At 34.3% G+C, this 26,328-nt stretch overlaps 1 protein-coding gene across 3 annotated transcripts in view; it reads right to left on the bottom strand.

The window, feature by feature from the left end:
* The window catches only part of LOC129220133 (uncharacterized), a 65,221-nt gene that overhangs the window by 17,027 nt on the left and 21,866 nt on the right, over positions 1 to 26,328 (bottom strand). The gene's annotated exons all lie outside the window — the stretch shown is intronic.

Genomic DNA, 26,328 nt, shown 5'->3' with positions numbered 1-26,328 from the left:
GTCGTAGTCCACCCTGTAAAACTTTTTTTCCCGCTTGAAGACTTATGAAGCAGTGAAGATGAATTTCCCATTTTTATGTTGTAAGCCAATTACGCGTAGCTCAGAAAAGCTCCGGAGATTTATTGAAGAATAAAGTTTTAGGACTTCTTTATACAGTAGCCCTTTCTAACTAAAATATCTGCTTGAAGGATTGGTGCTAATTCTGGAGAGCAAAAAATTTGTAATTGTCCTGCCTGTAAAGCTCCTTTTCTGCTTGAAGACTTAAAAATCAGTGAAGATGAATCTCTCATTTTTACGTTGTTGGCCAATTGTTCAGAACACTTTGCATTAAGATAGGTTGCAGCTAGCAGACTGACAATTTATTTTATTTCATTCAATCCTTTATTTATTTGGGGGGGGGGGGATCATGCTGAAGAAGGCGGAGTTTTCGGTGCAGAAATTGTTTGGGTATCAATAAAAAAAAACCCAAATTGGCGAGGAACAAGGCGCTCAGACATAGGCGCCCATATGAGTCGTCAAGTGGGGGCTCGACCCTCTCACACACCTTAGACATTAGTACTTCCTTGCGTTTAATATTTTTTTTTGTCAAAAATATAAAAACATTCATTCTTCAGCCATTAATACATGAATTATTGGATATGTCTAATTTTAATTGCTCTAATCTGCACTAAAATTGCTTTCAGCGGGGGTGCCCACCTAGAGGGGGGGGGGGGGTCATGGCGCAGACTGCGCCTTTGAAATTTGTAGGGAAGTGTTTTGATGGGTATTTTTCTCATTTTGGGGGGGGGGGGGGCCTTGCTTTTGGGCAGGTCTCCTCGATGTTGAAGGGGGGTGCGCCCTTGCCCATAGGGGGTGGTGAGCACCTCTGCTTTCAGAATTATAACAATGCATCTTACCTGGAACTAACTGTGACTAAACTACAATCTGTCGACTTACGTAGAATTAACTTCCGTTAACCAACACATAAAGAATGAACTTCTGCAATGGTTTCGCAAGTACAGGAAGGAATCAAATGAATTTAATAAAATTTTCATAGAAGTAAAGGATTTATGCAATTCCCTGTATATAGTTATCAAAATGCCTAGAGCATGTACACGGCTAGTTCATCGATCTAACATTTCTACGGCCTCCCCTTTTGATTATTACAGAACTGTTCTATATATTCCTTACTTGGAATCATTGATTATGTTACTTCAATCTAGATTTTCAGATCGTAATGAGCAGTGGCGCACACAAGGGGATGGGCCGAACCCCTCCCATCGTCCTTGAGTTTTTTTAATTGACAATAATCCAAGGGTGTAGCACGTCAAATAATTCCAAACAAAGGTAATAATAATTTCAGATTTAATAAATGAAAAAATAAAATTTATTTTCTCTTCCTTCCCCTGCAAAATCGAACTGTATGTGAACTTAAATTGTTCCATAATGATTATTTTGCTTTTTTGTTCTTATTTTTAATTATGAGAGAAGTAAATGCATTCATTCTTGTGCTTTCTGGTATTTTAATAAAGTATCTGTTATTGATAAATTCATTTTAATTAATAATGCTAAGTAATAATTCAATAATTATTATTGAAAAATATCTTTTGTCCCCGACAAATCAAAAGAATATGTTTGGGTGCGTGTCGGAGTGTGATATGAGAATAGTGGACCTTCACCCCCCCCCTCCCTCTCCTTTGAAAAATTCCTATGTGCGCCACTGGTAATGAGACTCCATTTAAAGCAATTTTTATTCATCAATACATGATGGAAAAATGCGCTTTCATCAAAGCGATGAAGGACTTGTCCCAATTCTATGAATTTGAAAATTCAGAAATAAAAATCTGGTACCGTGCGCGGAAAAACAAGGACTCTCTAATCAGAGGATGTAACTCATTGATCTTCTCTCAGAAACAAAAGTTTTCCTTTCAAATCAGAGACAGTGGCGTAGCTAGACCCGACTTTCGGGGGGGGGGGGGGTTACTTCTTATATATATATATATATATATACATATATAATATATATGTATATATATATATATACATATATAATATATATATATATGTATATATATATATGTATATGTATGTATAATCGCTTGGAATTTTTCCCTTTTCTTCTTTTTTTTTTCTTTCTCTTCTCTCTTTCTTTTTCTCTTTTTTTTTTGAGACTAACTTTTCGGGGGGGGTTTTGTCCCCAAAACCCCCCCTTAGCTACGCCCCTGATCAGAGAACTCTATATGACGATTCCTCCAACAACATGCACTGTTGAGCGATCGTTTAGTACACTCAGGTGGGTCTAGAGATGTAAAATTTCCGAAAATTTTGAAGTGGTGGAAAAAAAAACGTTTTTTTTTTTCCTGGAAAAATTGGAAAATTTGATTTTTTTTATGAATAAAAATAGGGTTTCTTAATTTTTCTTTGTTTTTATGCTTTCTGTGGTGATTTCAAAATATTTTTAAGTACAATTATCGACAAAAGCTACTTCCTGTCATTTCTCAATGGAATATTAATGTTTTAATAGAGCTTCAAAAGAAAAAAAAAAGTTTTCATACCCACACATGTATTTTCCGTAAGCGGTCAAAACGTGCTTAGTCTCGGCCGTCCGAAGAGGGGGGGGGGGGCGAGCGGAGCAATCGCCTCGGGTGCCACAAAATGAGGGGGCGCCATGAGGTGCCCCTCATTTCCTGTATCATAGATACACAATCATGGCCACGCAAAATAGAGAATCATTGCAATGATTCTATTCTCTATTATCTCTCCCCATGGAAATAGGGCCGAAAGTGAAATCTTACTTTTGTACTTGTTTAAAATTTCTAATCATAATAGAATCTTTGTAACTTTTTAATTTGTATTTAAAATTTTCTTTGGAAGCTCTCTGTTTTTCATTTAGTTAATATGAAAATCATATTTATTGTACACATATTCTTCTGGTGTTATTAACGAAAAAATCAAAATTAATGCCTTTTTGAAAAAAAAATGCATTGTTAAAAGTATAATTGAAAAAAAAAATGTACCATGTCCACAGAAAGAACACAACTAATGTTTTATAATGAATCGTTAAAATTATTGATTATTGAATTCCTATGAATTGGTGCGGAGGGTGGGGGTTCAAGGCCGTAGCCAGGATTTTGTTTCGGGGTGGGTGGGGGTCTTAAATTTTCGACAAAGAGACAAAAAAGTCACGTGTTGCTCTGATTTTTGAAACATTATTGCGCATTGGTCGACATATGATAATTGGATGAGGGGGGGGGGGGCGAAACAGAAAAATGAAAAAAAAATTGGAAAACGGGGAGGGGGGGCAGGCGGAATTATTGTGTGTGTGTGTGTGTGTGTGTGTGTGTTTTTTTTAACAGTAATTTTACTCAATTACCAAGAGTTTAAGTTACTTTATCAAAATGTTTAAATGTGAGCAAATGTTTCCTCAGAAATTTAAATTTACATATCAATTTTCATATCATTTGATCAAAATTCAATAATGTACAAGTTTTGTTGGTACAGGAAATGATGTGGCGTCGTAAATGTCGCAATTGCGAAAGATACCAATGACATGAGGACCTTTAATTGGGCTTCAAGTTGGAGCATGAAACAGTAATATGTACCACCAATCACTTTTCATGAGCTTTGAAGGTCAGTAGTGACCAAATTATTGTTTGTAAGGGAGGAAAAAACCTAGGAGTATTTTTAATATTTTGAAATACATGCCAAACTGACACTGAGTTCGGTATCTCATTTTAGAAGCAATTTCAGCTATATTTGGTAGTAACACAACGAAAAGGGTTTGGTTTGTGGACACTTCCCTGGAAATTTTTGAAGCAGAAAAACCCACTTGGGGCTGACCCCGAAAAGTTTTGTTATTGAAGTTTTAAAAGCGCAATTTTGGAATACATGTTGGCATGTTACAGGAGGAGGTGGTTGCTTTAACTCGAAAAATTTTCTAAGTTATGAGGTATACGATTGATGACGTTGGGGGAGAAGAGAAGAGGTTCGGGGGGTTCTCAAATTTTTGACAATAAGACTTTAAAAACACCATACATAAATTTTTTTGGGGTGAGTTTATGGGAAGGAGATTGAAATTTAGGCGCTTTCCCTTCTTTGAACACATTCTAAAGTTACCTTTGGTAACGTTAGACAAGGGAAAGAGGTTCCCAAGGAAAAATTGTTTGCAATCGAAGTCCAAGAAATATGATTTTCCATTATGTTTGGTATGACGGCATAAGGACGGGTAAGCAGTTGCTGTCCACCCTTAAATTTTCGAAATCAAAATTCTGAAAATTCAATTTTAAGTTACCAATAGTGACATTAGGGAGGATAGCAGGGATTGGGGACTCTGATCCGAAAATTTTCCTAAATTAAGAGCCTAAAAACCTAATTTTTGACTGTCTTTGATCTTGTTCCTTGATTCCAAGCACCCTCACTCTCCCTCTAATGTCAGCAAAGGTTGCCTAAAGGTGCATTTTTAGGCTCGACAGCAGAAGAACTAGAAAAGCACCACCCCCTCTCCTAATTTCTCAACAGATAACGGAAGAATGTTTCGCTTTCAAATATTCCTTTTCAAAAAGTATTTTGGGGTTAGCACCCCGACCTTTCTTCTTTCATCACCAAAAACAGCCTAAAATGCGTTTTTAAGACCCTAATTTTCACAAATTTCTCGGAAATTTCAATTTTGAAACCTTTTCGAGGAAGATTCCTTAATTTATCCCCCTTACTTAATGTCTCTTAAGATAGCCTAAAATTGAGTTTTCAAAAGCTCATTTAAATAAAATTTCTGGGAAGATTGTTCAAAAATTTTGGATGTCTCCTCCTAAAATGATCGGTTAGATCCGCCACTGTTGTGATGTTGCATTAGATAAGGATGGAGTACACTAACTGTAGTCTCTGTCTATTACTAGTACCACAACTTTTTTTGCTGTCTGTGACAGAAAAACTCCAAAATAGCTTTTTTGGCTTGCTTTTTTCTAAGCATGTTTAAATTTTGAAAGGTTTTTAATTATTTGGCTTCTCGCAGAAGCTCCTAGATCCTGGAAAATAAGGAATCACGTTGTACTGCTAAAGAGCAGAACCATTTAAAAAAAAAAGAAAGAAAGAAAGAAAAGAAAATTAATATTTTTGGTTTCAAGTTTAGAAACCTGTTTTGGAGAATTTTTAAACTAACTTATTATAAAATACGTTTCATTAGTATGCTCGATATAAAATAAAGCCATTAAACAGACAAAAAAATGTGGCCTTGTTTTTCTCGAAACGTGATCAGAATACTTAAGAAAAACTACTGCGGTAAGAGAATCCCTGTTACGGCTTGGGGGTTTTCGCTTATCATGGAAAGTGATCAGTTTTTACAGAAAGAGAATACGAGCAATGAAACCTAGTATTACCTAAACAAACAGCGGTGTCCATTTCGGTCCAAAAGAGACCTCCAACATTACTCATAAGAAATATTAAAATCAGTGTCGGAAACTAGAGAACAAAAAAAGAAAAAATATCATAATCTTTTAAATATTTTGAGCTTAAAATGTTTATTTATAATCTTTGAGTTATTGGAGAAGAGAACGTAAGATAGGATTACACAAATTACTGAAATTTCACTACTGTCAACGGTTTAACACCTGACGCTAAATGTCAACACTAAACTTTACTTCCCCCTCTCACTGAGAAATTCCCCAAAATGGAAGAAATAATTGGTTACTTTTCCAAGTCGCCGACACTATTGTTCGGAAAATGAAAAATGAAATGAATAATCATATCGTTGGAAAGGGTAGAATTTTCCGCGTTCTTACGCAATTTGTTTCAATGCAACGTCTAACATAATGGGGTAGTTTCCAAAATTTTAAAAGTATTTTTTTCTGAAAGAGCATGCTTAAAAACATAGGATCTGATCATTTTTTAAATAATTTGTTTAAGTTTAACATTAAAAAAAATTCTTAAATCGGAGCGCTTTCATTGTTTACGGCTTCTGCCGATGACATCACAAATGATGAAATGCCATTCAGTGTTGCCATTCACAGTGAAAAATATTTAATTCGCATCTTTATTCACGTGTATTGGCAACGATAGGGTTAATAGCAAGCGTAGAGCGCAATATTTAATACGGTTGTTGATTATCATAACGTGGAAACGTGTTGAAATAAGCGCCTCATTTGTGACGTCATTAAGACTACGCCTTGTTTGAAAAATCGGACATTTTAAAAAATTAATTTAAAAGAAACTGTTGGGAAAATGAAAGTATTTTCTGAGTCCATGTTTTTTTTTTTTTTTTTTTTTTGCTCATTCTATCCATTTCAATGACTAAAAGTAGTACTTTTGACTGAAGGAAACCACCCCATTACAGCGGGAGTTATTTGCGTTTTTCGCTCGAACTCTTTTAAGCTTAGCTGACATTTAGGCACTACTTTCTTCATTAAATAAATCTATCAATAAAAAGTGAAGGAATTGTCCCAGTTTTCTTTTTGACACCACTGGAAAAAGCGACATTTTGTACTCCAGATCTCTCTCGACTTATGGTCGAAAAACTAAGCTTCCATCTCCAAAGGAAAAGAAGTTGCAGGCCTTTTTAAATCAAGTTCAAAAAATCTCATCTGCATTTAAGTTGTTAATCATTTTATTTTCTCGTTTCCATGGTTACGCTTTTTGAATCCATTGTTTCTTTCCATCTTTCTCACTTTAATTTCTTCTTATTTTATTTTTTGTTTCCATTGTTACGCTTTTTAAATCCATCTTTTTCATTTTAATTTCTTAAAATTATTTTCTGTCGTCATTATTTGGAAGGGAGACTTTGCATGATGTTTTTTTTTTCTTTTATTTAAGCCTGATTGTTGAATATACGTCAATTAACACAATTTTTATTTTCAAGGTAGACCGGGCAAAGCCGGGCAACGCTGCTAGTTAAATATATTCATTATTAGAAAGATATTTCGCTCATTTGGAAGACGGTACGAAGAAATGAAATTTTACAGGACAAGCGTTTCAAGTTTAACTCTTCAGGAAATTTGCTGTAAGAAAAGTAAGTTTGCTGTGCTCTCCAGTGATTAATATTAGAACAAAAAATCTGTTTTAAAAAGAAAATAATGTCGTTTGAAGCCTCGTCGAAGGAAAAAAAGAAAATTAAAAAGTTCATATTGTGTCACTTTTCTTCTAAACGAGCCATTTATAACATAGTTGATGGTTTTACAGTCGTATAAAAAGTAAATACGAAAACAAATCATTCATGATTTGCCAAATTAACTGATATCTTTAATTCTATTTGGTTTCACTAGGCGGCGCATTATTTTGCAAATGTAGTATTTTGTAGCATTTTTTCAGAGGAAGTTTAGCAGGGGAACATGGGGCAAAGTGAAATGGTGAAATATTTTCTCTGCTTTTAGCTTCATCCATCTGGTATTATTTTAACTATATAGTACCATATGTAGTCTGTTCCAGTCAGGAAAAAAATACCGCCGAAGGTTAAAGCATTTGGTAATACAGGAGGCAACTTTTAAAAAATGATACTCATATTCAGGGCCGGAGCGCGGGGCCCGTAGCAAATGTTTTCAAGGGACCCTCGTTTTCAAACAATATAGCACTTCTTCATGGAGACGGGAAGCGTACTTATAACATGCATGAATATATAAATGTGGATATAGTTTTAGAGCTTTACGATGGTTATGATCCCCTTCTATTGCCCCTCGTCTTCCCGTTACTACATGTTTTTAACTTTTAATTCCAAAAACGCAATTTTTGGACGATGTAAAGCAAGGAGGGGGGGGGGGGCCGAGGGCTTACCCCCGGAAAATTTTCGATATTTCAATTCTAAAAACTCAATTCTAACGACCCCTGCTCATATTAGGAAGAGAAGATTCGGATGCCATTATTTGGAGAAACTGTAGTCAAAGAACGCGATTGCATCCTATCTTAGGTAAGATCAAAGGAAAAAATTTGGATTCACAGCGGGCAATTTTTTAAAATTGCCCGCTGTGTAGATTATCCTTAAAAACTAGATTATCCTTAATGATGTTGTAGAAAGAGGAAAGAGTGGTGTTCAAGGAGGTCCCATTGGAAAATTTTTGAATTTATTATCTGTTATTAATCTAAAAACACAATTTTAAGCAAAAATTCTTGAAATTATGTACAATGAAATGGTGTTTTTTTACGTTCTTTGGTGATTTTGGGGTGGAGTTCGCGAAAGCCATCCCCTGGAAATTTCTCGAAAGTTAAGTTGTGAAAACGTGATAGATAGGTCATCGCGGGTTGCGTTTCGGTATGGGATGGGGTTTAGGCATTCTCCGAGGCAACCCGGAAAATTTTCGAAGTTTAAGTCTTAAAAGTACATTTTAGACCATTGTTAACAATGTTGGAGGGGAAGAGGTATATTCCCATTGAAATTTTTCGAAATTATAGTCCAAAATATGCATTTGTAGGTCACTTGATTAGAAGACGTTATAGGACAGGATCGGGCTCGAGATTACACCCATGGAAATTTTTCGAAACTGAAGTTCCAGAAAGCAGTTTTAGCGGGTTTTCGATTACGTTAAACAATTTTCTTCCTGAATTTTTCTGAATTTCAAGTTCGAATAAATAAAAGTTTTCGGCTACCTTTGGTGATGCAAAAGAAAGGGGTTAGGTTCGGTGCATGGGTGGCAGTTTTTTAGTTCCCTCCCACTCAGAGGAAAAAATTAAAAACGATATTTAAAGTCTTTCTTCTACACAAATTATTTTAGTTCATCAAAAAATAATATTCTCTTAACAATTCATTTATTTCGCTCAGCATAAGTGTGAAGTCTCGGAATCTTTTTCTTTTCTTCTATCATGATCTCTTAATTTTGCTCATTATTGTTTACAGTGCCGGATCTACGGGTCGTGTCACGGGCGGAAAATTTTGAGGGTGATAAATTGACACTAAGTTCAGTCACCAAAAAGAGTTAGGATGACTAATAATTACCTTTTCAGTACTCCAATTTCGAAAGCTTTAAGAAGAATGCACTTTTAAACAATTTCTGGATGGTAACCCTTTTTCCTCTCATGTTTAACATCACCAAAGAGAGCCCTAAAATGTGGTGTTAAGATTTGTGCTTTAAGAATTTCAGCATCCTCCTTCTCCTGCTATCAACAAAACTTGCTTAGATTTGAGTTTTTAAAGCCTAAATTCCGAAAAATTCCGGAGAAAGCCCTTAATTTTTTTTAAATTTCAAAAAAAAAAAAAAAAATCTAAAGGAGAATACCCACCTACTTTCCTAGCTTCTCAACATTCGGGGGAAAAGGCTCCAAAGCATCACTCTTTACCTAAAGTAAGAACTAAAGATAGCCTGCGTCTTGAAGATTTCAGTTTCTAACATTTTGCATCCCCCCCCCCCCATAACGTGTCCAGTGATAATCTAAAACCACGGTTTGAAACTTGAAGTCAGGATTGTTTCTGGTGGAGTTCAGACCCTCATCCCTTTCTCTAATCTTCAAACCCATAGCTTGAAATTTTGTTTTCAGCTATACCATGGGGTCGATCCCTCAAACCCTTTCCTCACAAAGATAGCCCGAAATTGACTTCAGTTTTGAGCACAATTTCAAGAAAGAACCCCTTCCCCTTTCCTCTACTGTTATGAAACAACCAAAACTTTCTTTCTTTTCTTTTTTTTTTTCTTTTTTTTAAGGCTTGAATAGCTGAAAGTTTTAGGATCCTAACTCCCTTAAATTTCCTAAGATACCTCAAAATTGACTTCATTTTGAAAAAAGAAGAAAAAAATCCAGAAAAAAACCCCCAATTCTCCGTTCTCCAAACTTTGCCTGAAACTGTAATTTTTAGGTCAGTTTTGAAACTTTTCTGACTCAACGGAGCTTTTTCTCCTTCCACTAAGAAAGATCAACTAAAATTGCGTTTTTAAGACTTCAATTGGGAGAAATTTCTGGAAAGAAATCTATCGAAAAAATAAGATTTTTAATTTACCTGAGCATTAAGAAAAGCTAAATAAAAAGAGAAAGGTAGAGAGAAATTTAAACGGGTTAAAGTACGGAAAGTAGTTTTTTTTCTGCAATTTTTTCTCACGGCGCGGAGCCCCCAGAAGCGCGGGGCCCGTAGCATTTGCTACTTCTGCTCTATAGCTAATCCGGCCCTGCTCATATTGCAATATTTTGTTGTAAGTCAAAAATTATTTCTGTTACTATAAAATGATAAAGTTACTGTTATTGACATTTTAAATATCAATAGAGATCTCCTAATATTCAAGGTAGTATTAATTTAGTTAATATTAAGCTTTTTTTTTTTTTTTTTTGAACAAATTCTACAATTAGTTAAGTACATACGGGGCAAAGTGAAATAGTTTGTTTCATTTACTTACTCGATCATTTAATATTAATCACTTACGTTTTCATTTATTAATTTATTTATTTACATCCCTTCATTTAGTAATTCACTTATTTAGTAGTTCATTCACTTATTTTCTTATTCATTCATTATTTTACTTGCTCATTTATTTTTCTTCATATATTAATTGATTTAATCCTTTAATTATTCATTTATTGTTTCATTATCTTTTCATTCATTCATTCATGTTTCATTCATTTAATTATTGTTTCTTTTGATTAAAAATATGCTTTATAATCAATAAAAAATATTTCTTCAGAAAAATATTTTATTTGTCCCATAAAAAAAATAAGTAAAAATTTTCCACACTTTTTTTTTTTTTTTTTTTTTGAAAACTCAAATTTATTGCCAAAAATTAAAAATACTGTTTCAATGCAGGTTTTATTATAAACAAGTGGTACCCGCACGGCTTCGCCCGTAGTTGAAAATTAAAAGGTCAGTCGTTCGCCTATATATTTACAAATAATAGATGACGAATTTCTCGCCAATTGGCTATGTTCATTCGCTCTCCCATTCTAATTTCGTAATTTGCTCGTCCATCAGATGATAATTTTGCTCCGGAAAATATTCTTAAAATTAAAATAGAAAAAGAACAAAATCGAATTTTCGAAAAATCGCTTGGAGTTTTTAATTTAAATTCGCGTCAAGAAGTAGTGGGAACATTGTTTGTATCAAGCAGCGTTGGGTTAGCTTTGCTCAACTTTATGGAATTCGCATTTCGCATTATGTGGAATATTATGCTATGGAATTCGCATTAATGTTCTGCGTGAGTAACTAGTTGATACGTGAAACAGGTAAAAATAAGTGTGATGAAGAGTGTTCTTGGATAAATATATACAAAAATCATAGTTTAAATGTACATACAGAAGCAGAGTAGTAAATGCGAGTAGAAAATAAATATTTAGTTATTTCTTAGCTCTCGGTCAAGTGCTTGTATTTATGACTAGTGGCACTCGCACGGCTTTGCCCGTAGTAGAAAATTAAAAGGTCTTTTCGTCCCCCTATATATTTGCAAATAATGCATGATGAATTTCTCGCCAATTGGCTTGCCCACGTTACGGTTCCACGTTATGATAACTTGGTATTTTACTTGTCCATCTTATGATAATTTTAAATGAAAAATTATCATATAAGCTTTGTGCTACAATATGATTAAGGTGAAAAAACAACGTAAATAAAGCACAAATATTCGAGAAAATGCAGCATATAGCTATTTCAAGGCTACAATGGAGCCTCTTCATCAGTGCAAAAAGCTCACCAACACAACCAGAAGTTGCGAGAGAAGTTCTCTCTTTTCTTCTTTAAATTGGGCCCTCCATATATTTACCTCTAATTAAGGGACACTGTTTAAGGGACAGTCAGAGAGAAAAAAAATTATGTACAAGTGCATAAAAAAGAGTGAATTTACTGAAATTCAAGTTTCATTTTTCCTCTAAAAACTAATTAAGAGCTTAACATTAACGTATGTTAAAGAAACAAAGACGTACCGAGTAGCACTTTGGCCGAATAGCCGATTACCGAGTACTCGGCCTTTCACTACTCGGCCAAGTTACCAAATACCAGTTATGTTTTAAGAAGAACCATCGACACACATGTGATGAATTTTGAACTTTTTGGAATAGTAGTATAGACCTCCTTGTCCATATAATGGTTTTTAAAACTAAATTCCTGCTGAAATTTATTCACGCATTATATAAACAATTTTGATTGTGTCTAAAATTTTACAAAAAAAAAAAAAATTAATTAAAAATAAATAAAAGGTATGATTAATCAAGTTGGAATTAAAACAAAATACAGTAAAATCCTTCTAATGCGGACACTAACAGGACAATTTTTTTTGTCCGCAATAGAGAGGGGTCCGCAGGACAGGGGTTTAAGAATGTTATTTGCATTGGAACTGGGGAATTAAAAATTGTCTGCATAAGAGGGGTGTCTGCCTTTGAGGGGTGTACATTAGGAGGGTTTTCACTGTATACCAATCAATTATAGTTCTAGTCCGCCAAATATAAATAATTTTTAAAAGCAGATAAAACAAATGTGCAGGAACAATGCAGACACGTGTTTCTGCTCCCCCCCCCTCCCCCATTACAAGGAACGTCTTTTTCAGTGCATAACATGCGAACTAAAGAATGTAAAGACATTTGACAAAAAAATCCGATTGTTGTCTTTAAATCCACGAGCTCCCATTTTGTGCATTGAAAAAAGAATTCCTTGTAACGCCAAAACATGTGTCTGCAGTATTCCTGCACTGTACTTTTAACGTTGTTTTATTTCCTTTTATTTTTTAAGCAAAGATATTTTTATATTTTTTATAACTAATTTTTGGTTGAAGCAAAAATCTATTTTTAATGTAAAAATTCCATATTTTCTATGCTTAACTTTTTTGCATAATTTTTAATAAATAAGTTTTATTAACTTTGGAGAAATTAAAGTAAAGATTTATTCCATTGAAGCATTACAAACTTCATTATTCTCAAAATTTATATTTGACTTATAAATTTTAATTGTAAATGAATGCAGAATATAATGCTTGCTCTTTTTTTATATATAAATTTTAGTATCTGTCTTGGACAATATTCAATTTTTTGCAACTACTCGGCATTGACCGAGTATCTGATCAGAATTTGGCCGAGTACCGAGTACTCGGCAAATTGGCCGAGTAGGCCGAGTACCGAGTAGTTACCAAGTACTCGGTACGTCTGTAGAAACAAATATATATTGTAAAAGTCATGCATGATTTGCCCACCCAGATATTTATTCAAGTAGACTCAGAGTCAAAGAAGAGGGCACAGAAACCAGCGCCGTGTCCAAGGGGAGGGTTTTAGGGGTTAAACCCCTCCCTTGGGGGAAAAATAAGCAAAATGAAGAAAATGTATATTTGACTTAAATTTACTTTAATGAGAAAGTTTGCGTTCAGCGTTTTTATTTTTTTTTAATTTTCTCTCTGAAGTTTTTTGAGATTTACAACTGCTAAAGCTTTACAAACTGATGTAATATTTCGGAAAAAGTATGGCGGACGAACCGCTGAATGATCTACCAATGCAAAGAAAGAATATTGCTTATTGTAAGGAGCTTATGGTGAATTTGGCACATGTTACATCTATGAAGATGCATTAGTGATTGTGCTTGGCTATGTAATTTGCATCTGCAAAGAGCTCTTTCTTGTTTAGTTTATTAAGCATTACAGTGGCGTACCGAAGGGGGGGCGGAGGGGGCGGTCCGCCCCAGGCCCCGCTTTGACACAGGCCCCCAAATTTCAATTTTTGGTTTTCACCAATATTGTCGCATATCTTGGTTTGAATGCTTAAACAAGTTGACTTAATAAATCATAATTTTTTTAAAGACCAAATATTTTTTCAGGGATACAATCAATACCTCTTCGGGATCAATGGAGGGTTTATGATGCCCAGGCCCCGTTTTGACATAGGCCCCAAAATTTTAATTTGTTTTCTTTTTCGCCAGACGTGCCTTATGTCATGGTTTAGATAAATAAAAAGTTGACTTTTTATGTATAATGAATATTTTCTCAGTGACTCTTGCCTAAACAAAGAGAGGGCAAATTATGTCCCACAGGCCCCGCTTTGACATAAGCCCCGAAATTGTATCTTATTTTTTCCAGTAGATCTGTCATATACATCATGATTAGAAATATTAATCAGTTACCTATATATGCGAGTATATATCGTAAATTTTGTTAAATATGACTTTTTTTTCATAGTGACCCGTCCTAGTGTACAAAGGCACATGAGCGCTTGGGCCACGAATTTAATGGGGGCCCCAAATTTTTAAATTAACTAAACCTATAAAAATCATTTGCTTTTATTTTGTTAAGTGCTTTCATACGCAAAAATTTTTTGTCTTCATTTCTGTCGAACATTAAATATTTTTAATTCTACCAGCAAAGCCGTGCGGAGCGTTTTCTCCACTTCAACACTTCAATCAAACGCGCCAGGCAAGTATAGGGTCACACCAGAGTTTTTTTTTGTCTGAAGAACATAAAGAGCGTTTTTTTTTTTTTTTTTTGTGAGTGAGACCTAGCAGAAAAGTTTTATTTAGACTGTGAACGTGTGAATTTCATCCTTATTTAGGTAAGCATGTTTTAAAAATATTTTTCTCTGAGATTAGGTGATGTTATCAGGTAAATAGTTCTCTGGTGTGTCTTACTCAAAGGAATAGTAAAGGGTTTTTTTTTTCTGTAAAAGCCAATTTTCATCCTAAAATTAATTAAATCTGGAATGCCTAAACGTTTCTGTTCACTGTACTTGGATGTTCAGATGCAATAAATTTTTAAGATACAATATAATTTTAGGGCTTTTTTCTGTTTGATATTTTCTGACAAAGCGCAATTTTATTAAAAATATAGTATTTACTTAATTTTACTTAAGACCATGTGTTTTACTGTGGTATTTACAATAGTGTCCGAAATCAAACCAACACTACTGAAATATGTATAAAAAAGTACCACTTAAAATAATTACTGTAATATATGGTACGTACACATAGTTTGAGAAACTTCAGTTTTAATACCAGGTAGGCCCCCATTTCGAGTAGCGCCCCAGGCCCCCATCTGTCTTGGTACGCCACTGAAGCATTATTTCAGAACATAACAACCTGATATACATTCTACAAACATTATAAAAGAATTTGTGAAGAGTTTTTAATACTCATTGCAATATACTACATAGTAAACAGGTTTAATTAAAACGAAGCAAGCAAAGTTTGATTAAAGCGAATCTGTGAAACGAAGGAATACTTTGGTAACTTGTACAGCTAGAGGTATCCTTCAAGAATACAGCAGTCCTTACATGTGAATAAACGCCATACTGGGATCGGCAATTTTTCGTAAAACTAAAAGCTGTAAGGGGGTTGAATTCTCCCCCCCCCCGCTACTGGTAAGATTAAAACCCCTCCCTTTATGAAAATCTGGACACGGGCCTGACAGAAACTAACTAGTTTCTTATATAAAAATTGAAATGTGAACGCTAAGAGTAATTCCTAATGTCTTGATTGTAAATTACATCACATGAAGCAAATTTATGCAATGACTTATTTCAAAATAATTGCTTATGCTGCAAAATTTTGGAATTATGGAATTTACGACTTAATTATAATTAATAAAATAATAAAAACTTAAAAAAATTCATTAAGTGTTAATTTTATTTAGTATACGTATATGAAAAATGCATAGTATTTAATCTTAAATGTTAATAGCTTAGACTAATATAATATATATATATATATATATATATATATATATATATATATATATATATATATATATATATATATACTGAGTTAACACATATTGCATGCATAAATTAAAATACCTCCAAGGAAGGAACACCTCTATTTAAGCGACATTATGTCCGGTCCCATTAGTATCCCTTATTGAGAAGTTCTACTGTACAACATTTTTGGAAAAAACAAAAAATACAGTTCATGCTACAATTTGTAATTATATTTTCAAAAAAAAAAAATAACACAAATTAACTCTCATCGCTTACATGAACATAAAAGAAAAATGAAAAATATTTGTAGTACCTATACTCTGTAAGGAACTACTATACAGTAACTAAAGAAAACTGGATGGACTTCCAAAAAATACACTGACGATAGTTGATAGATGATATCCTTACTGAGTGACTGATATTTACCATTATTTCATCTGGAAATAATTTTGTTTTTTTGCTACTTTGAAAATGTTCACTGTCGAACTGTATTTATTTTTTGCTTTCCAATTTCCCATATGGGGAAATCCGCATCACTTGGCATGGTAAATATATAATGCTCCAACTACTAATACTTATGTAGGGGAATGAGGGGCAAAGTGAAATAGTTAAGACAGGGTTCATACTCTATTTGGATGAAAAAATTCCATGACTTTTCCAAGACTTTTTCATGACTTCAATGAAAATTTTCATGACCTCGTTACACAAAGAGAATAGCACTATTTAATCTCAAACTTGGTAATATTTGGAAATGAGCGTTAGCAAAACGTCTATATGAATGCCACCGCCTCATTGAAGTACTTACTAGTAATAGAAAAAATATAAGTGCAGACTTAAAAAACTAAACTATTCTTATTTGTCTTCAACATAAAAATTTTCGCAAAGTAAAAATGCAGTGAAACGAATATGAGATGATGCTTAAATGTCTGATATTTTTTTAAAAAACAGGCAGAATGATATTGAATGGGACAAAGGTTGAATGAGTCATCACTAAGTTTCAATAAATTTGCTTCAAAAGTTACCTTTTAGTGTCAACAGTGCCTTTAATCATCCACGTAACTTGACAGTATTTTGGTTCATTAAAGTAAAGCCACATAGGTTAGCTCTTTGTGTTTCTAAACCAGATCTTTTTTGAAAAAAAAAAACATTCAGTAATGATTAATGAATCAATCTTCTGATTCAAAAGTATATTTTTTTGTTTAAAATTTGCATATTTTCAAATGCATATAAATTAATAGGTTCAGAAATTCCAGAACACTTTTAATTCCCGACATTGAATGTAGCAGTGGGTCGTATGGATTAGTTTTGCCTGCCGTATGGCACTACTGTTTTAGAGCATTAGAATTCCTCTTTTTCTGTATTTTATCGACTGACTAATAGATCTTTATTTTCTAAAAAATTCAACAAATTAAGTTAAACTCTGATAAATTTAATAATAAAGGCCTTGCGAGTGATGGAATCGAACTCGTATGCAAATGAATTGCTTTTTTTTTTTTTTTTTTTGAGAGGACGTGGCAAAACTAAGAACGTGAAATTTTGCTACTACAGAATATGAAACATAAGAAATGTTGAAAATGACAGAAAATTCAAAATAAGTGATGTCCAGGCAGTAAAATCACATCGCAAAAAATGGCAAGCGGCTGCGACAGAAGTGGATGCAATGAGATTTCCAAATTCAGATTTGATTTTTGGAACGTTCAATTTTCCACTTTTAATAGTTTTTATGTGCTATACTGTTAAATCACTCAAGATTTCTAATGCTCCTTTAGCTACTGTTCCTTCCTCTTTGTCCAGGACATTTTTCCATGACTTAAAAAAAAATTCCATGACTTTCAATGAAAATTTCAATTTTCCATGGCTTTTCCAGGTCTGAAATTCTGTTATTTTTTTTCCCATGACAATACATAAATAAAGAACATTGTATTTGAGAGTAAAATTTGTATTGAAACATTATTTTTTATTTTTGGTAGTAAATTTGAGCCTTCAAAAAAAAAGGGGGGGGGTGCATTTTCACTTTTTTTTTCGTAGGGCAAAGGAAAAAAATATTTTTTGAAGGAAATATTTTCTTTTTAATTATAAAATATGTATGTATTTTTGATTCAATGAATCATTAAGGGTCATTTCACAGTATATTTGACATTTATATAGAGTCCGTAACGTGACCTTTTTTTTTTTGCCATAACTTTTTGATTTACTGTTTGATTTGCAAATTATTTTAATTTGAGTTTGTGTGTTGGTAGGAAAAAATCAAAATAAAATAATTTGCTAATCAAACAGTAAGTTAAAATATTGTGGCAAAAAAAGGTCACGTTACGGACTCTACATAAATGTCTAAATTACCGTGAAATGACCCTTAAATAAAAGGTTGAACCAAAAAATGAAAGGGTGAAACAATAAACGAATAATTAAATTAATTAAGTAATCATAATCATGAAGAAAAATAAATGAGTGAGAAAACGAGTGAATAAATAAGAAAATAAATGAAGGAATGAATAAATAAGTGAATCACTAAATGAAGAAATGTAAATGATTATCTTAATAAATGAATACTTACGTGATTTAGTAAAAGATTGCGTGAGTAAATGAAATAATCTATTTCACTTTGTCCCGCATGTAATTGATTAATTGCACAAAATATTTAAAATACAAATTAGATCAATACTGACTAAATAAACACAGCATCGAATATTAGAAGGTCTCAATTTATGTTTAAAATGTTTAAAAAAAGAAGCTCGTCATTTTTCAAAACAAAAACAATTTTCGACTTAAAAAGTGTGTTTCAAAAAAGTATCAATTTTTAAAAACAGCTTATACTGTCATATGCTTTAATTTTGAGCGGTATTTTTTCCTGACTGGATTAGAGTCCATGCGCCACAACATAGTTAAAATATTAAGATTGTTGGAACTATAAGCAGAGTAAATATTTTACTATTTCACTTTGCCCCACATTCCGATTCGACGAGTAGTTTATTAAAACTTCACGGGATTGCGTTCGGATTTTTGATGTTTCGTATTTTTGGTTTACTCCCCGTTTCGCCGACACTGAAATTTCCTTCCCCCACTCACTAAGAAATTCCCCAAAATAGGAAAAACTGTAATGGGTTACTCTCCCGGGTCGCCAACACCATTTTTCTGAAAATAAAACATGAAATGAATAATTTCTATGCTTATTATTAAAAAGATATTTATATACATGCTAGAAAAGCGTCCGTCAAGGTATGACGGACGAATATTGCTTTTGTATTTGAACGAAGCAATTGCCTACTTGGTGATATTTTGATAGTTAAAATTTTAACCCTAACTCCAGTGAATTAACCTTAAACTCCAGTACCCCGTTCATTGTTGACCGCTTTTTCGTTTCTTCATTCCCTTGAAACGACACAGTCTTACCGGTAAAACAGTTAAGTGACCGGATCCAGCTCCCGGATTGCTTTTTATTTGGTTTATGACCACTTTACCCCATTGACCACTTTGCCCCCAGACCCTGTGCTTTCTAACAACTCCAACTCCAACTTTTTACTCTAAAATCAGTCAGACTCCGACTCCACAACCCTGGTATTTTCTGGGCTATAATCCATAGGTAGTAGAAACTTGTAGTTTTTAAGTTTAGCATCTTATTTTTAAGCATTTCTCGGTGCTCATTTATATTTTACGATTATTTTATGTATGTTTAGCTTTCAGAACATTCTTGGGATTTTTAATTTGCACTGCAGACTGTTGAAAGAAATTTTGCTGCTGGGAGCGGGCTCGGATTACCCAATAGGTCAACATAGGCCGTGGCCTAGGGGTGCAAGCCGAAAAGTGCGCACGTCACGGGGGGGGGGGGGGAATTAACAGTTTGTTGAAAAAAAAAATAGAATAAGATAAAATAAAAATAGAATAATTTGAAATAGATTGCAACCAGCCCGCTAAGCAGAAAAAAAGCAATTGGAGGAAAGGGGAGGGGGCGTATTGCTTCGGTTCAGGTTCTTCTCCGGTACAAAGCAGACAATTTTCAATGTCTTTGATTTGAACAATCATATCTTCAAAATATAGCTTTGCCCAGGGGCGGACTGGGTCCTCCAAGAGGGCGATAAACTTGACTCCCGAAGGGCGCACAGGTTTGAAGGCGCAAGGAAAAAAAAAAAAAAAACACGAAATCGCCCGGGTTCGAGAGCGCAATAGAAAAGAAAAAAAACCCACGAATTCGCACAGGTTCGAGAGCGCGCAAAATTTAAAAGAAAAAGAGAAAAAAACAAGAAATCACACAGGTTCGATAGCACTAAAAGAAAAAAAAAAAACCTTTGAGTCACAGGTTCGTAGGCGCACCGGCCCACGGGCAGATAGACCAGTTCACCCGCTTTGCTAAAGTGAAAAACTTAAAGAGGTAAGTCACACACAGGAAAATAAGAAAAACCGGGATCTAGAAAATGTTCAGTTATAAAACTTGTTACTGAAACTATTTTTCTCTCTCTTGATGTTTCTAAATTACGTCAGTAAGTATGTGTTTTGCAATTAATAATTTATTAATTCATATTTATTTATGACTGCCACAGAACGAAAAGAGAAATTAAACATCCTTACAAAAAATATTGTCTCCAAATTTTCCGAACTGTCAAACATTTCTTGTGAAATAAGGGAAGTTTGGGGATGTCACAGTGACTTCTCATGACCCCCCCCCCAGGGGGGCGCCTCTGCCAATCATATCACCTTTAAACAAAATATTCAACATAGACTGCTATAATTTTCTACACACATATGCATTGCATGCAAGTTCCTAATAAATAATTAATTATACGCAATTTTATGTATTTATGTCGGTTATCGGGGTTTGCTGCCAGCGTATTATCTTTTTTTGAATATTTTTATTCAAAATTTCATCACGAAGATCACAACAAAGTTGATAAAAATACATGGGGTGCCCCGAAACATGTTTTAAATAGAAGAAAAATGATATCATTGCTAAATATCAATTCAGCCCAAAAGTCAGAAGTTTTTTTTTTTTTTTTTCTTGAACCAAAAATCTTGGTTTTTCAAACAGACATAAATTTGAGGTGGATATTTGAAAATTCCATTATGGAAAAACTAAAACAGTTAAATGTTTTTGGAACGTCAATTTCAAAAAATTTCATAGTGAGACTCGACGAAACTCATCTACCCATCACTTCCCATAACGTCATCAAAGATCATCTTTAATTGCACATTTAGAACATAAATATCAAAAAATTTATGAAGAGAGTCCTAAACACTATTTTACTCACTGACATCATCGAAGGAGGCAAATGATTTCGTTTATGGGACCTCATCTTCTAAACATTTGTGCAGGAGCGTCCTCCGTCCCCCCCCCCTCCCTTTCCAACATTTGAAGATGGTCTAAAATTTAAAAAAAAAAAAAATCCGGAGGATGGTCCCCAAACCCCATCCCGTTACCCAGCACTATCAGATGCATTTAAAGGACCTGCAAATGCATATTTGAAGTTTTCATTTCGATTTTATTTCTCAGGGGGAAAATCTGTGACACCCCACTTTCACATCATAACAGATCATCTAAAATTTCATTTTTAGGACCTTAAGTTTGAAAACTTTCCTGCTGAGTGACCCTAATTTCAGCCCTTTTCCCATCTCATTGAAAATCTAAGATTTCATTTTTAGGACCTCACTTCTGAAACTTTTTTCCGGAGAACGCCCCCGACTTCAACCCTTCTCCAACACTAATAAAATCGTCCAAATTTTCGCTGTTACGACTTCATTTTCGAAACACCTACGGAAGAGAGATACGATTTCGATAGAGGTTCGCTAATGTGAGGTGGGGCGTAATCTCTAAGTTTGGCCTAGGGCGTAAATAGATGTTAATCCTGTTCTGGCTGGGATTGCTTATCAAAATGGCTGACCGGATTAAGTAAGGTTCGGTTTAATAGGGTTCAGATTATCAGGGTTACTGTACTTGTGATTCTACTACTTTCTACATTTAATCTGATTTTTCAGCAGAGTCCTGTAACTCACCGTATTTAAATTACTATCGTTAAGTTTATTTTAAGTTTATTTTATTCAAGTTCGAAATCTACATTGACTTTCAGTTTCCCTGTAGGCTCTAATATTAAGGGATTTGAACTGTTCAAAATTGAACGGAAAATTATTCAAATCAAAAAAATATTTTATATGCATGTTTTTCATCAAAAGCTTTTTCCTACAAAGTTTGTTTGAAGCACATTCGCCTCTTAGTTCGAGAATGCCTTGAATTTCCCCGTAGGCGCTAATGTTACGTTTTTTGAACTGTTCAAAATTGAACGAAAAATTGTTCAAAACAAAAAGTGAACTATGGGAATGAGGTCAGTGGCAGATCATGGGAATGTGAGGCCGCAGGCGCAGCCTGATTCGGAGGCCCTCTATTGACACAACAAAAACGATATAGTTTATTTATTAACAATGCAGAAAATCATATTTTTTTTTTATTTTTTGAATAAAAAAACAAGCTTTGTAAAATGGGGGGGGGGCGCAGTTACATTCTTATTTAAAAGGGAAAAAACGACATTTCTGACCAAAAAAAAAACTATATGTTTTCGTAATTTAGTCAGTGCAAGGGGAGATTTCCACCGAGTCCCGATTTCTGGCATTTAACAAAATCCCAGCTTTACCCAGTTTTCCAATGCAAGTGTAATTCAGGGGCGCAACAAGAAAAAAGTCTTAAGAGGGCGGAGCACTTAACAAGAAAAAAGAGGAAGCCTGTGATCTGATAAGTGAAGGGGGTCCGGGGGTTCTCCCCCGGAAAAATTTTGAAACTTGAAGTTTTAAAAACGTAATTTTAGACTTTCGTTGCTGATGTTTGGGGACAAAAAGATGCAGGTCTCTCAGCGGAAAGTAGTAGAAATTGAAACCTTACAAACGCGATTACAGGCCATATTTATTAACGTCAGTGTAAGGGATGGAGCCCAGGAAGTGCCCCCGATCAATCTTTTTTAAAAATAGATCGAAATCAATTTCTCTCTCTCTCTCTCTCCCCCCTTTCCAATTTTCGAAATGGAAGTTTCAAAAACGCAATTGTAGACAAACTTTACATGATAAACAATTTTTCAAGAAAGAGGTGCTGAATATCTTCCGTGAATCTTAGTTCAAAAATTATGGCCCTAAAAGCTTCAGTAATTTTTTTTAACTTATTGGCTATTCTACTTAAGTTTTTTCTAAGTGTAGTTAAAAAAAAACTTGATTTTTTTAAAAGAATTATATTAAAGGAAGGCAGTTCGGGGACCCTTGCTCGAATATTACCTGAAATTAAAGTCTTAAAAAGGCGATTCTTAAGACCATATTTTGTAACATTAGGGCCAGTAATTTTTCGAGGGTAATTTAATAAGTCATCAATGAAGCCCTTTTATTTTCGTTCCTTTATTTATTTATTTATTTTTTGACTTCAATTTTATGATGAATTTCTTTCGTAGTACGTTTACAGAATGAAGAGAATATGAAAGAAACATCAGAATTTCTGAGTATCTAGATTTTTTGACGGTATTTTCCTGGAATTATTTATTTTCTTCTGAAATTCAAAATTCGAAAATCCTTGTTCTGCAGAAGTTTTCAAGTAAACCTTAAAGGCTATGCTTTTTAAATCATTACCATGTTTTTTTTTTTTTTTCGAAGCATTAAAACACGCTCTTTACCTGTGCAGAATATGGCATATGTACAGTACACTCCTGAAAATAAAACTGAAACACTTCCATAGTCGGGGAAAATCTAACCTGGCAGCATTGTGAAAGCTACGCAAATCTAATTCTTAATTACAGCTTACAGCATTAGGACGCTGTCAGGTTAGATTTACCCCAACTACAGTTTATATATAAAACGTTTGCCTTTAATGAGTAAATCAATCTTTATGAAGTAGAAATTGTAAAATATATTACAAACAAATGGCACCAGTGAAAGAAGGAGAACACTCAAAATCAACTACTTTCGCAGTAGAGGCATTTAAAAAATTTATAGTAATTTTATAAAGCGTTTTTGCAATGAATTGACAGATGTTCCTTTTCTCTGTAATGGAAATATAGTTTAAAGAAGAATGAGCAGTATTTTTCTTTTTTTTTCAAAAGCTATACCTTTGCACCATTAAACCTATTATATTCAAAACACCATATCATCATTTAACACCATGACAGCAGCATAATTCTAAAAATTAAAGTTATTAAAACATATTATTAAACTTATCTCAAAAAGAATGGTCTTGCCGTTGCAGAGCAAAAGCACGTTCACGAGCACGAGTGAATCAGAACAGCGAATGACGAACGTTCTTCGTTCTTCCTCCAAAAAAGAAAGAAAAAAAAAAAATTCCCGCCTTTTCCAAATTACTTATTTAACTAAATACGTCATAAAACTATTTTGTTACGGGTTGGTTACTGGTGGGAAAGCAGGAAACTTTGCAAAAAGTAAAGAAAGAAAACACAGCTGTGCCATTGTGCCGATGGCTTCGATCTGGACCCCCCACAGATCTGTCTGCTCCCTTCTCTCTTCTAAATAAGGAAGGGCAATATCACTGTTCGTCAAGAAAAGTGACCATTCGAAGAGGTCGAATTACGTCGAGTTACATCCCATTTAGTAAGTCCTGCTTGCCTTAAAAACACAGACTCGGGCATAATCGCACAAATGACGACTGGGATGTTTTGAGGACTGATATAATACTGCGACAAATGACGACTGGTTATCGTTTGTTGGGGGGGGGGGTCTAACCCCCCTCTAGACACGTCTTTGGCCAGGCCCGGATCTATAAATTTCGGGCCCCCCTGCATCAAAATCTGTAGGGTCCCTCCTTAGAGGTCAGCAGTGTATGTTTGTAACGTTAATAAGCCTTTATGCCTTTTTTTTTTAATTTTTCCTTCAATTTCTTGGGTCGTTGGGCCCCTTACGGACGTGCCCCCCCCCCCCCCCCCACTGCGGTATCTGCAGGTACACAGATCCGGATCTGTCCTTGTCTATTCCAATTAAAGCAAATATCTTCATGATCAATAGTGTTTTTTTTTTTTTTTTAAAGCAAGATGCATACTCTTTACTCAGCCGAGCAGAAAGTGGCCGAGTGTACGGAGTACTCGGCCAAAAAACTACTTGGAACGGTAAAAATTATTCTAGCAAGACTAACTATGCATTTTATCGGAAAGTACTAGATAGTTTTGTGGAGTATTTAAAAACATACAATTTTGTACTAAAATTCTGGGAAGAATGAGGAAAATCCAAATTCCTGGGAAAATCTAAACAAAGGCACCTGAAGCCTGGGGGCCCTTAAGACTCAGGGGATCCTAGCTCTGTTGGAAGCAATCATCCCGCGCCTAAAATCCATGATTATCTATCAATTTCCATGAGTTTTGAGGATTTATCATGGAAAACCATAATTTTGAGGATGTGACACGGCGGCTCCGAGGCCCCCTGCTTTGCTGGAGGCCCCAGCTATCGCCTCATGCCCTATGCGGTGATCCGCCACTGAATGAGGTGTTCCCGCCGAGACCTTTCGAACAAAAAAAAGTTCGTTCGAATCGGACTATTTAGTCAAAAGTTATTAGGGTTGGACAGACCGATAGACAGACACACCGACCAACATTTTCCCCCATCTCAATATCCTACTTTCCAATTTTTAAATTTTCGATATTTATTTAATAATTTTATTTCTTTTTGACTTTTTTTTCTGCTTTTCGCGATATTTTTAAGATGCATTAAGCCTTCCTTCATGCTTTTTTCTTCGTTTTCTGACTTTTACTGAGAAAGTAGGCTAAAAATGGGTATTTAATTACTGAAATGATACTTTAATGATATTTTATAGTAACCTATATGAAGAATTTTAAATGTGTAATGAAATTTAAAACTCTAAAGATCTGTTTCAGATCCGGCGAACGTGAAACGGATACGGACACATATCTTTATTTTCTCTCGGATATCCGCGGATACGGATATCCGGCTCATCACTAGTTGCATATATAGTTTTGCATATGTAAAGGGTTCTTGCTAGAAGGCTTTTAAACCAAAAATTTTTTGCATGCAACCTTTCTAAGTAATTGAGAACTTATTGCAAGTTAGTTACCTTTCTCGAGAAACCCTGGTTAGTTTTGCTAGGATTGTTTTGACTGTCAACAATTAAATTTTTACTCTAAAAGAGAAGAAAAGCTATTTTGACTATGGCATCCTGATTTTTTTTTTTTTTTTTTGTTAAAATAACAAATCCCGAAATTTTTTTCAAACAGAATTTTAGCGATTGTCAACGGGGCGCGAAATATTAGCAATTTCATAGACTTATTAATTATGAAACTTGCTCAATATTTCGCAGTGCCCTAAATGTACGCGCAGAAGTCCCACTATCCACTACACTATCCCACAGAAGTTTCGTTTATTTTTTCTGTAAGTTATGATTAGTCATGCTTTTGCTAAAGGGAAGGGTGCCGTGGGAATGTCTTAATTCCAAGAATGGACGCAAAATAGAATAACTATATGAGCCCAGAACTTAAATTTTTTGGAGAGCGGAAATTCTCCAACTCCAAAATGCTACACCAAACTTCGGCGAATGATGATAATTTTGTAGAATCAAACTCCAAATTTCGTCAGACATAACTAAGACTAAGTTTTGCCGAATGATGATACTTTTGCAGAATCTAACTCCAAATTTCGTCAAACATAATTCCAAGTTTTGTCGAATGATGATAATTTTGCAAATCTAATTCCAAATTTCGTCAAACATAACTGCAAGTTTTGCAGAATAATGATAATTTTGCAAATCTAGCTCCAAATTTCGTCAAACATAACTCCAAGTTTTGTCGAATAATAATTTTGCAAATCTAGCTGCAAATTTCGTCA

The sequence above is a fragment of the Uloborus diversus genome, chromosome 4 (assembly GCF_026930045.1).
Source record: "Uloborus diversus isolate 005 chromosome 4, Udiv.v.3.1, whole genome shotgun sequence".
In the NCBI taxonomy this organism is placed as follows: Eukaryota; Metazoa; Arthropoda; class Arachnida; order Araneae; family Uloboridae; genus Uloborus; species Uloborus diversus.
The sequence above is the reverse complement of the archived record's forward strand: the minus strand, read 5'-3'. Positions and strand labels throughout refer to the sequence as shown.